The sequence below is a fragment of the Desmodus rotundus genome, chromosome 2, assembly GCF_022682495.2.
Source record: "Desmodus rotundus isolate HL8 chromosome 2, HLdesRot8A.1, whole genome shotgun sequence".
Lineage (NCBI taxonomy): Eukaryota > Metazoa > Chordata > Mammalia > Chiroptera > Phyllostomidae > Desmodus > Desmodus rotundus.
Genome location: NC_071388.1, coordinates 192,787,097 through 192,800,560, shown reverse-complemented (window position 1 = coordinate 192,800,560; position 13,464 = coordinate 192,787,097).

Sequence of the window (13,464 nt, the reverse complement as noted above, 5' to 3'; positions counted from 1 at the left end):
TTAGAATGTAACAAAATGTGCATATCACCACAACTACAGTAACCATTGTGTTGTCCTTGGTGACTCACAGGGCACGTCAGAATCTTGTGGTCATGTAGGGTCATCATTCAGAGTGTGCTACTGAAGCACAGGCAATTAATGAAAAACTCTTACAGACTGCTAAAGGTGGTGGGATCGATGGTGTGCGCTCCAAGATTGCAAAGACCTGGTCTGTCTTGTTTACTGCTATCCATCCATGACGCACAACTGTGCGTGGCACATTGTAGGTACTCAGTAAATATTTGTGAGTGATTAAGACACTCCTGGAGGAGGACGGGACTGCCTTCAGCATGCAGGAGATATGTCTCTTTTCCTTTTAACTTATACTTGAGCTCTCAAGTTCACTCACAGAGTAGAAAAGGAAAGTCTATTTTTGACTTCTCCACCCAACTGGATGGTAGATTCCCGGTGCCTTGGGAAACGGAGCAAGACCTTGACTTGCTTGCCAAAGTAAAAAGGGCTCCCATAATCCTTGGCATGACCACGTAAATGGCATGTCCCCCACCACACACACGGGCCACCTTACTGCCACTACTATTGTTGTTACTGGGTTAAGTAAGCCACCCGGGGCTGAGTTTAACAATGGGACCTATGGAAGCAGCTAGAACTAGGTCAGAATCCTTTGTGAACATGGGCTGGAAATTTAGCTTTACTGGTCTCTGGCTTCTTCATCTTTAACATAAAGACAATTGCCTTTCAGGATCTTTGTGAAATCAGATAATGCAAATAAAGTAGGCAGTGAATAAATCATTCCTATTATCATTTTATTGTTCAACAGAGTAACCGGGAGGTTGTACCATTACCAGAGTATATGAAAAACAAGGTTAAATCAAAATAAAAATGGGTTCCTGGCACCAATACTCTGTCTCATTAAGGTGTTCATCCAGCTACAAGTAACTGATTCTATGTAACTAACAGGAGCTTAAACAATTGAGGGTCTATTTTTCTTCTGTAATAAGACATCCAGAGTAGGTGGCTGCTGGCCTCAGTCCAGCTGCTCAGTGATGCCACTAGCAACCCAGGCTCTTCCTTTCTGCTCTGGCATCCTCAGCCTGTTGATTTGTGACCTGTGGCTATAATCTCCTCGTCTCAAGCAGGCTACTAAAGCATGAAAGCAAAGAGGTGCGGTGGCCTCAGTCACATCCTTCCTGCACGTTGGGAACAACAGAAGTTTTCCCAGAACCATGTTTCTACTCCGAGATGCTTCCATGTGTATCTCTCTTTTTTTTTTTTTTAGGCAGAGATGTGTCACCTTGCCACTTTAGCTGCAGGAGGGGCTTGGAAAGTGATTATGTCTTTCCCAGCTCCTGCTGTGGAACACACCAAGGGAAAAGGAGATGAGATGGATGCTGGGCAGGCCAGCCAGGAGCATCTGCCCCACCCCGTGGGTAGGCGGATAAATTAGTGTGCTGTTTCTGAGGGCCATTTGGTAATGTGCTATTCAATTAAGAATGCACATACCCTTCAACCCAGGGGTTCTAGTTCTTTGGTACTCTCTTAGAGAGAGAGCAGCAGATGTTACCTTCTCAAAGAGCTTGGGAAATGAGGATCAGAGTGGTATCACTCTACCATTGAAACAAACTGGAAACCCCCCAAAATTTCTGTCAACATAAGGGCGATGCAGTCTGAGATCCTGAAACCACCCACATCAGAGGCAAGGTCATAGACCTGGAAGGACTGACAGGGACAGATCCCAAAGTCATGTCATTAACTGAAAAATATAATCCGTGGGACAATATGCACAATGATCACATATATGTGTAGAAGCAAAAAAGAACTCCACCCACATTTTGACATTAAAATGCCTTATTCCAAAAGAATGTGGAAGGATACCACCCAACTAATTAGAGAGAGCTCTTTATTTCCAGGAGAGGGTGAGGTTAGGATATGTGCAGGGCAAACACCTGCTGATGTGGTTGGCACTTTAATAATCAGTATGAATTCATGTAATATTTATGTAATTTAAAAATTATGGTACATATGTAGAGTGGAATATTGAGTAATCATTGACAACAGTGATTAAAATCTTTGTAGAAGATAGGTACCTTGTACTCGGAGAAGTCCTGGCTCATCTTTGCTGAGAACTTTTCTTTGGAGAAGGGGCAGCCCTGAGGGGTGTGGAATAAGGGACTCCGGGGGGGCTGCAAGTTTCTCTGTTCTTGAAATTTACAACTGAGAGTTTATTTGCTGACCTAACTGAGGGCAAGGGCAGGGAAGACGGTCTCAGGTTGAACTGAAAACATGGCCTCCCACTCCCTCCCGGGTCTCCAAAGGTCTCCAACCAGAAGTATTTCTAAAGCAGCCCTGGAGCTCCCAGAGATCTTGAGTTTTTGCTGGCAGTGCACACTTGGAGAGCCTGCCCGCTGAGGTGTTGAGCACACCTGCAGCCAGGCATCATTGATGAGAGTGCCGCCTGTTAGCCCAGCTCTGCCTGCGCCCAAACACTGCGGGCAAAGCTGGCCAGCACAGAGCCAGCGCCATCCAGCCTGCAGGCAGTTGGTTCTTTCCCCTGCTCTGTCCTTCTTCCCTTCTCCCACCTCCCTAGGCCAGGGTTTTCGGGCAGCAGCCAGTTGATGCCTTCCAACAGCAGATGACGGTGGGCAGGGTGCATGATGCCAGTGTCCCCTCCCCATGTCCACACCAGGCTCAGGAGTCACTGGGCTCTGATAATAGAAGCTAGTCAGCCCTCTGCCCAGGGACTTGTCAGCTGGAGATAGTCACTGAAGGCTCCTGCCTGTCCAGCCAAATGCCTGAAGCCTCCCAGGTGTCTTCCTGGCCTCAGAGCCTGCCAGATGTGAATCTGCAAAGTCAGTCAAGGAGACTGACAATGTGGAGAAACTCAAAACAAACACGGGGAGGGCGCTGAGGCAGATGGAGACACTAGGTAATCAGGCAGAGTAAATAAACTTCACATAAATAAAGCCTTCCTCAGCAGGAACAACAAAAGAGAAGCTAAAATAAATGAGACATTATCTTTTTCTGTGTGTACTGGAAAATTTTCATAATGAATTTAATAAAAGAGACCTCATCACATCACCCTTCTGTGCCCTTGTGTGCGCAGTCTCTCTGGCCGGGGAGGCCCCTCCTCTCACACCGTCTGTGCGTTAAGTCCTGCAGATCCCACATGCCCCAGTCCAAATGCTACTTTCTCTAGGAAGCCTTTTCTGATGCCTCCTCCTCCTTCCACCACCCACTGAAAATTAATCATACCTTCGAACCATTTTGATAGCAGCTATTCCATTCTCACTTATAAAATGGTTATCTGCATACTAATCCTCCCAGCCATGCTCAGAGTGCCTCAAAGGCAGGGAATCCTGTTCAGTAATTTCTCTATCCTCTGTACCTACCACATGGTCTAGAACAACGGGAACTGATGAATAAACAGATCAGCTATTCATTTATTTCATGAACAATTATGATGTACCTGAATGTAACAGGCACGAGGCTAGGCAGAGGGGTTAACAGGGCAAATAAGACTGAACTCATTGGCCGTATGGAGGCTACAGTCTGGGAGATGGAGGCAGCCACGTAAACAGATTATTACCGGAAAGAGGTATTGGTGCAATCATGGAAGGTACGTGTAAGGTAGAGGGGAGGGTGTGAAGGGGCAGGGTTCAATTCTACAAGGAAGGTTAGGGAAGTCCTCACAAAAAGAAGTGGTGCTAACTTGGCATAATTAGTTCAAGTCCATGGAAAAGCAGATGCAAAGAGAGACGTGCAAGACATTTTTTGGTGGAGGGAGCAGAAGGCAGGAAGAGCCCTCAGACCACAGCACACGCCTGATACCTGGGGAAAAGAAGGAGGGGGGAGGAGGGAAGAGTCTCTGACTGCAGGGCAGTTCCAAGAAAGGTTTGGCCAGACCAATGGGGAATGCTTAGACCAAAGTTACCCATTGGAGGAATCTCATATCTTGTTGGATGGGGCTGCCTTAGAAACCCACCACGCTCAGTCGTTGGCTGGGAATAGCTCACAGGAATCATGGCCTTGACATGAACATGGTGGCAGCTGGGGGCATTGTCAACCACGCTCCCTGCAGCACGAGTTATGAGCTGCACATTTTTGTAGCTGCCACATTTGGTCTTTATACTTTAGTAATATCAGCAGGCGTACAGGTGAGAGAATGTGGGAAAAGACAAAAGGGAAGATATTCCAGGATGAGTTCCTGCACAAGCAAAGAGTCCAAAGCAAGAGACTGTGTGGATCACTAGTGGCCTGTAATGGTTAGGCATGAACGGAGTCGGGGAGGGATGATGCAGCAAGAGAGGAGGTCAGCTGGTTGGAGAAGTCCCATTATGGGGGATATTGCATGTGAGCAGAGGGGAGTCATTGATGATCAGGAAGGATCAGAGCAGATTTGGGCTTAAAAAGAGGTTCTTGTGGTCATGTGGAGGGAGGAGAGCTCAGAGGGAGGCAGGCTGGCCAGGCAGGACACCCTAGCAATGGTCTAAAGCAGTGGTGGTGGAAAGGACAGGAAGAGAGGGATGAGTGAATGGAAGGGTGGATGAATGCAGGACTGAATGAGTGAATGCAAGTGGTCAGATGAAAACCAGCTGTGCTTCTCATGGGCCCTTCCATTGTATTCAAATTCCTGATTGCTGCTCTGTGTGGGGATGGAAATGAAGCAGCTTCTGTAACTCCTCCCTGCTGAAGAGTTTCCATTAGGTGAAACTATACCCTGATATATAAACAAGGGAAAAAGTCTCTGTCCAACGCCCTGCTCTGCAGCAACATATTAACAATTGCCCCACCCCCACCCTGCCCGGGACCCAGGCTAGTCTCAGGCAGGCATGAACACGACTCTGCACCCAGCTGGAGCACAAATCCCCAGGAGGAGAGGCCTTCCTTTTCTGCTCCATTCATTTTCAGGGCCAGATGGCTTTTGCCTCATTGACTTTCACTACTGATGTAGTCTTGTTTGCTGGTTTTTCACAGGTTGCTTCATTTCCTTTATTTCAATTCATTCTTCCACTTGCCCCACTTTGGTGCTTTGTGTTACGTTTGTCACGATGGCAGAAAGCCAACTGGAGCTCTCAGCAGGCGGACGTTTTTTCAGGGAGCTGCCAAACCTAGTTCCCACAGCTTAGCCCTCCCAGCTCTGGGAAAATATCACTGTGGGGGCCCTGAGAACAAACAGTAAGCGCAGTTGTATTGAAAAACTGCTAGTTAAGAAAGATGCAAGGCCACCGATAACAGCCATGACCAAAAGGATGATTTCTGGTCCAAACTACTTCCTTTTCCCCAGGATGTCTGTTACCATCTTGCATAAAGACTAAGTCTAAAAAGCAACTTCAAGGTCATTCCTCAGCCAAGTGCTGTTTGGTCACCAGCAAAGACAATCAACTTATCCACCTGCTCTCCCCATGCTTCCAGGCTTCAAGTGCCTACCCCCAAATCAAAAGGCTCCCAGTTTTACTTGGTACCAGTGCCAGCATTTCTAGCAGTCTCTGTGATGTCCGTGGGCAGCCCTGTCCAGTTGTGGCTGGTGGTTGACTTGCTTTGGTCTGAGTTGAACACCTTGAGCGCTAGGGTTTCTGTCCGTCCTTCTTCACCAGACTCTCAGGTTCTCAAGAGTGAGAATGAAGCCTTGTTCCTCCTTTTGGGCCTCCGAGCATCTGGGGCGTGACCTGTTCTTGGGTGCCTGCAGCTTGTGAGGCCTGGCTTCCAGCGCTGCTGTAGCCATGCTGTGGGGCCTCCGGCTGGCACTCGGTCCTGTCCACTCAATGGAAAGACCAGCTTCTGTTTACCCACATGCCTCATCAGGGCTTGGGTACAAGGAGTGTGCCCTGTAAAGTGCCCTGAGATCCTAAAAGAAACAGGACAGACGGACTCAGGGCCATTTCCAGAGAGTGGTCAACACTGGGAAAAAAACAAAACAAAACAGACCCGCGCCTCACATTTTTCTTAGATTTTCACCACTCTTGCGCACTCTGGGCCTTTTCGTTCGCTCTTCTCAGCTTTCCCCCCTGTAAGTGTTTATGACGTTATGTAACTGTCACACATTTGGAGTTAATTGACTGCAAGCGAATGGTTCCAGAATCTTTCCCCGACTAGCACACGGTTCCCTGGGCCCTGGTTCTGCTTTGGTGGTGGTGGTGGTAAATGAGTGTGTGTTAGTGGAACAGAGAGAAATAAACAACCCAGCAGGTGCCAACTGGCAGCCTCCCTGGATCAATAATATTAACGATTTCGGAGACTTCCAAAGAGCTACTGCCAACTTTTTGGCTTTTTTCAATACTATTATCACTATTACAAGGACACCCCAAGGCCCTTTTACTTAAAGCCATGACAGAACGTCCCAGATGAGAGCAGTGTTGGTTTCTGCCTTCAAGGGCTGCAACCTCAGTGCTTCCTTGACAGGTGGTGGGGTGGGAAGGCTTGACCTCAGTTTGGAGGCCAAGGTTTTAGAGGGAGGCATGGCATAGTCCTACTGTCGTTTTAGGACAGTAGCCATGTGACCACTTACTCTGTCCTACCCTGAGAATTTTCACTTGCCTCTATGAAGACGCTGATACAAATCAAGAGCTTCACTGGCAAAACAATGTCATGTTTAAGTGCCTGTGCTCCAGCCCACACATTCTGGTCCCACTCTCTGCTCTGGCATTTACCGGCTGTGTCTTTCTCAAGGCCCTCGGTCTTTTGGGGCCTCTGTCCCCTGTGACTTGGGGTGTGGGAGCACGAGAGTCATCTCATGGTGAATGATTGCTGAGAGTCTGTGGCGGTCACTCACTGTAGGGGTAGGAGAGTCAGAGGGAGGGCATATGGCTCAAGGGAGAAAACAAAGGCTGAGAAATCTATGAAAATCATTCGTTCGTTCATTCATTCATTCATTCAACGTATCCTTCCTGAGGGCCGACTCTGTGTCAGGCCTTCTTCTAGGATCCAGACCGATGCTGTCTAACAGAAATTTAACCTGAGCCACACCTATAATCTTAAACTTTCTGGTAGCTACATTAAAAAGGTTAAAAAAAAAACAGGTGAAATTAATTTTAATGATGTTTGCCAACCCAGTATTCCCAGGTTTATTATATCAACACATAACCAATATATACAGTACTAATGACATATTTTGTGTTCTCGTTTTCATTCTAAGACTCTGAAATCCAGTGTGCAGATCTGGCACATCTTAAATAACGGCCCCGTGGGCTGTGACACCCAATGACTCAGACGTGGAAAGAGCAGAGACAACTATCATCTACTGAGTTCTCATCAGGAGAGAGGCATCGTGCTAAGCACTTTCCACACATTAAATAATTCCATCCTACAACACAGCTAATTGGGATTGCTTCACACTTACCTTACAGAGATGAGGTAAAGGAGGCCTAGAAGCGCTACGTTGCTCCAAACCATATGGCTGCCGAGTGGTGAGCCAAGGAACCCGTCTGTCCGACTCTGTGCACTTGGGCAGATATTTACTGTCTCGTTCACTGTGTCCCCTGCAGCCAGTTGGCCCATCTGAATCTGCGAACATGGGGCAGTATCTTAGCTCTCAGGGCTCTCGTGGGGGATACGATCAAACTAGTGCAGCCTCTGCCTCACTTAGGAGACCACAAGTGGTCACACCCCTTTGAATCCTTCAATTTAGATGAAAGCTACCTGTAAGCTAATTGGCAGTGTCAACCTGTTGGGGTCCTCCTCAGCCCTGGGACTTACAGAATCCTGAGATCTGTCCAGCTCCACAGCCCCCTGCCACCGTCCCCGTGGGCCACACAGGGCCGGTGGAGCGCTGGGCCTCTTCCCAGCTAGAGCTGTTGGTTGACACTGAGGTAGACCTGAAATAACACCACGGGACACCACCCTCCACAGAGGGTTCCTCAAGCCACAGTTCAGGGGCAGCCAGTGAATTTAAAATTTCAAACTTTTGAGCCCACATTAAAATAGGCTATTTCACATAAAAATCTACATGTATAGTCTCTCTTAAACATTTGAAAAAAAATCTGATAACAGTCCGTATTCGCACATGGGTACCACTGAGTGGCAGCTGTCCCTTCCAGAGGGGGCACATGCTACAGCTGGCCACAGTCCTCACCACTCCCTACCGCTCCCTGGCACTAAAGAAGATTCACGTTTCCATTTATCATCACACGAGTGCCATTGTTTTGAATTGTGGAGACCTGTCTCTCTGTGCGCATGTCTCTACAGGACAGGCTACACGCAGAGGCAGGCTGTGTGCTTCCTAAGGCCAGCAGCGTTACTGCTTTATGTTCTCTTACCTGCACCTTGCAACACCTGCCCAGCTCCAGGGGTCCAGTCCTTTAGCCACACACACAGCCACTCTCTTCTCCAAAGCCTCTGTGCCAGGGCAGATCCTGGCATCCTCCCTGGAGAAAGAATCTGCAGCCTCTAAGCCTCTTTCCAGTTTTAAAGAGCCTTTGAAATGCTGAGCGTTCGTGCACTTCTCCAATGATAGTTTCAGTGGGTGCATGTACTTCTGAGGGGGCCAACCTTCAAAAGCCCAGGGGCCCATTTCTCTTTGCCAGAAGTTAGGGAAAGATCGACCCTGCCTCCCTGAGCTGCCTTCCTGAGGAAACCACGTAATAAGGTGGCTAAGGGCACAGATTCGGAAGCCGGACTAACCTAAATCAAAATCTGGTATTCACTCCCCACTTTTTGTGTGAACTTGAAATATTTACTTAAAGTCCCTCTGCTTTATATCAGGATCTGGCACAACTAGTGCTGTGTAAGTGATTTCTTTCATTCTTACAGAAGTACAAACCGAGGCTTTAGCAGCTGACTGCACTGTACCATTCAAGGGCAAAGCCTTCCTCTTGGACAGTTTCTGATTTCATAATAGGGACTAAGGGCATGTCCTCCCTTTTCCACACCAGTGAACAGGCCCAATCCAACAGTCCATTTTCCCTGTTGGATCAAACAGAGAGGGAGGTGTGAGACACCCAGACCCTTTTCACAGAGGAGGCCCCTGGAGGGCAGCAGGCAGGGTCCCATGACCAGCCACGTATGTCCTCGGAGTCCAGGCTACAGCAAAGTGTTCTCCCCGACACAAACTGCGGAAGGAGAAAAATAGGGATTCTGCTCCGTGCATGAAACACAAATGCCAACTCAAAGGGCAGGTTAGACACAGCAGGGGGCTCAGGTCAACTGGGCACAGGGCAGGCTGTTTTGAGGGACTCAGATGAGCAGGCTGTGAAAGGGACTTCAGGGGGCCAGAAAACAATGAAATAGGGTGTAGAAGTCAGGAGAATTGAGTTCCAGGCCCACCTGTTCCGCCAACTAGCTGAATGACCTTAGGCAAGCCCTCCACTCTGCTGGCCCTCAGCCTTCTCCGCCAAGGAGGGAACAGACCAGGTGTGCTTACTGTCCTTTCTGTCCATGACACTCTGTGACCATTCCCTGACTTCTTGTACGTGAATGGTCACACTTGTTACAAGTTCCGTCTTTCCCAGTCCTGACACAGGTACACTGCAATGCCCCAAAGCAAGAACTGGGTCTATGATAAGATCCAGGCTCTTGTATCAGGTGCTGCTTAGAACCTCAGACCTGAATTGGGCTCAATAAAAGCTGGGTTTTTTCATAGTGGTGGCTTCTATGCTCAGCACGCCATACTTAATATTTACTTATCCATTCTCCCATTAATTCAACATTTATTAAATTCTTGTCGCTCATAACTAGGGAGAATGAATGAGACAACCCAGGGCATAAAATTCAGGAATTTACCCATAGGGCATGACCTTGGACCTCTGAGAACCAGTATGTCACAGTATCCTGTCATGTCCCTGCTTAAGAATGCCTGCCAGGGCTACCCTGTGTCCCCCTGACTTCCCAGGTCAGGTGGGTGCAGTGGGTACCAGAGGGCCAGGCCAATCTCTAGCACCATTTAAAGCACCACGCTATCAAGGCTCTGGACTGAGTCACAGTCCCCTTCCATGCTACATCTTTATTCTCTTCTGAAAAGCCAGTGGACAGTCTGAAATCAAAGCATTTCCAGAGATTTCCCCCAAACTGCACGTATCCTGGGCTCTGGTGTCAGAAGCCTCTCTTCTTTTCCCAGAAGCCTAGGCGACCTCCCACTGACAGAGCCTGATAATAAATGAGTTCATTACCCTGGCTGCTGGGGCCCATGACAGCCCATCTGCTGGCATGATTAATTAAAACTTTGACTGGCGATGGAGGTGCCATCTCCGGGCAGGAAAGCAATTAATCGGAGCATCTTCCAGCCCATCTTTTGTGGTGGATCCTAGAGAGACGGACACCAGGGAGAGAGAGCAGGGTCCTCCTGGGTCGGTATCATCGCCGTCTTCTCCTTTAGGCTTCCGGCAGTCTCCTTCCTGGGAAGCTCACACTAAGGCTCAGTGAATTCCCCACTACACCTGCACGCCATGTGCTCATCACTCTCTGTCTCACCAGGTGTGTGTGTGAAGCTCTTCAGCCTGTGTACCAGAAGCCCTGCATTTGGGGGATGTTGGTGCTTTCCCGGTCATGAATAAGGCTACTTTGCTCCCCACGTGTCTGATAAGGGTGTGTTCATCTCTACGTCAGAACCCAGAGGAAAAGGAAGTCTCAAACTCTGAGAAAAAGCTCCCATCAGCTCAGGGAAAACAGAGACACCACATTTCTGTCTTTTTGAGTGCAGCCCACAGTCCTGGAATATCGGTGTAAGATCCAAGGTGGGCTTTTTACTTGAGTGGCGCCACAGTAGGTAACTCTTTGTGCCCTCACAGCCTGGAAAGCCAGCCAGTTGGCCTTGGGTTTACAGAAATCCTGCGTCTGTTTCTCCATCACTTCTTCCACAGCTCTGTCCCCCTTCTACCACCCCAGTACAAAACCTCCTCTGGTTCCAACATTCACATGAAGGTATCAATAGCTGGTAGAAAGAGTTTAAACTTTGTGCTATATTTATTAGTAGTGACTTTATTTTATAGAGAACCGAAGCCTTGAGCTATGGAAACAAGATAGGTGCACTTCAGAACAGGAACCAGTGAACAAAGCGGGGGAACTTTGGAGTCTTTGGGACCTCCTAGAAATGGACTTCTGCACCAATACCTAAGATCAGCCCCTCTTTTCTCAAGGCCACTCCTAACTGAAAGTAGCATCATTTCACCATATTCTTTCTCTAGATGACTTGTCATGGGAGACTCTCACGCTCTCAGGAATAAAGATGTCCTAGAATTGAGCATGACTTTGAATGAACCCATATACAGACTCGGTTGCTTTTTGGCACCATGAAGTGTAAAGGAGATGGCTCGGAGACAAGAGCTGGGAGTGGGACTCAGGCTGAGTGAGTACTGAACAAATCAGCTAGGAGAGAAGAGGGTGGGCAGGAAATCAGAGTCTTCCTCATTGGACACTCAAGAGTCACACCAAGAGATGACTTAAGTGTTCAAGTTCTGCCTTCCCTACAAATTCACTGTGGGATTGGAAGGAGAAATTCCATGTCCCCATGTCCGTTTCTGTTGCATGCCCACTTGGAGATTTTCTTGACTTCCTATTGTGTGGGAATGTGGTGGCGATCAGGACAATTCCATGTGGTGAGAGCTTTGCATTTTAACAGGGGAGACTTCCATGAGGGCTCCCTGGCAATGCTGGATGTCCTCAGGGTCTTGGCTGTTTGTCTCTTTTATTGATGGACCCAGAACAGCGCCCAGCACATGGTAAGTACCCAAAAAATATTTGTGGAAAAAGTGAGTGAAAATAGATGAGGAAGACTTGAAGTGCCCTTGAAGCCTTCATATACTCAATCCAATGCTTTTCACCTTTTTAAAGTTGTAGAGCCCTGTGATCAAATACCTCACATGCACCCCCAATAAGGAAAACGAGAGAAGTTGCTGCTCCAGTTCAAGTGTGTATGTGTGGAGGGGGACGTCCTCCATCCTTTTTGTGCATTTACAAACCAGAAAATGGAGGTCAACAGAGACTGCAGATTCGTGCTGGTAGCCCGAGCCAGGCGCCCACCTCCTAGTCCTATGCCCTCCCCACTACCCCGGGGGCTGTGATTCTCACCCCACTTCTCACTAGGTGTGGGTCCCAGGAGACAGGACAGAGTTGCAGAGTGCTGGAAGGCAGGGCCAGCTCACGTGCAGCCCTGCAGTGACTTTGCTCCCAGGGGTTTCCTGCTGGTGGGGAACAGACAAAGGCAACAGACAAGAGCTCTGCGGGAGGCTGCAGAGAACAGGAGGTGGCAGCCTATAAACCCTTTCCCAGAAAGGGCCAGAGAGGGAGTGGCTGAGGCAGGAGGTACAGGGATGGGTGTTTCAAGGTGGAGCAGCAGCAGCCAGGTGGCTTGCTGTGAGAGGAGAGGGGAGAGACTGAGGTGACAAACTAACCTAGCCTTACAAGCAGGTACATGAGCACATGCCCTTGACATCGGCCCCAGTTTCCTAGGAATCTCAAGACCCAAGGGGGAGAGGAAGGACAGATTCCCCAGCACAGAACGGCACTCCATAGGATCAAGCACTGGGCCATCCCCCACTCCAGTCCCTTGGTGGCTGGGGGCGGCCTGGTTTGGACCCTCACTCTCTCTGAGGCTACTGCAACAGCTGCGAGCTCTCCCTGCATCCTCTCCATCCTCTGTGCACTGCTGCCAAAATAACCTTGCTGCCCATCCGACTGAATCTCTTCAAAACGAGAAACCGGGTTTTCCCACAATAATTGCCCTGACCTATTTTTGCAGTCCGATCACCGTTTTCCATCAAGCAGCTCACCTCCGGACACACCAGACCACTTACCCTTTCCTGGCCTTGGCCTGAACTCTGCTGTGTCCTCTATTTGAACACCCTTGCCTCGCTCTCTATTATTAGATTCTTGTTCCATTCATGGTACATCTTAAATGCCACCGGCCCCAGAAAGCGTCCCTGGTTACCAAGACTGAAATTAATCTCTTCTTCAGTGCCCCGAAGCTGTACTTGGGCCCGTTACAGCCTTTCTTACTTCAGGGATTCGGGCTATTGGTGAACTTCTGGCGGACTAACAATGTTCTTCCACTCTGATCTGCAGTGCCCAGCAGTGTTTCGGACACAGCAGGTGCTCAATGTACGTTTACGAGCTTGAATTTTATAGACAAGAAACCTGGGACACTTGTCAGGCAACGGGCAGGCATATGGACCTGCTTATGGGGCAGCGGGAACATCCAGAGGCCCCTTCTAGCCAGCCTTGGTGTGGGAGAAGGTCCCTGTGCCCCACAGAATGCCCGTAGGGATGAACATACAGGGATGGGGCCACGGGCCTGGGACTGGACAATGACCACGTGGTCTCTTTCCGCACAACGTGAGGATTCGTGGATAGGACACAAAGACACATACGTACCAGTAACAGCTACACTTATGGAACAACTTGCAGTTTGTTTCATATCCATATGCTCAATAGATGCAGAGACAGACTCTTTCCGCACAAGGCAGCGGTCTGACGCTTTCCCCTCACACAAGACGCACAAATGTGCGTTATCTCCCCACTGAGTGAAAACCTCTCCAACAC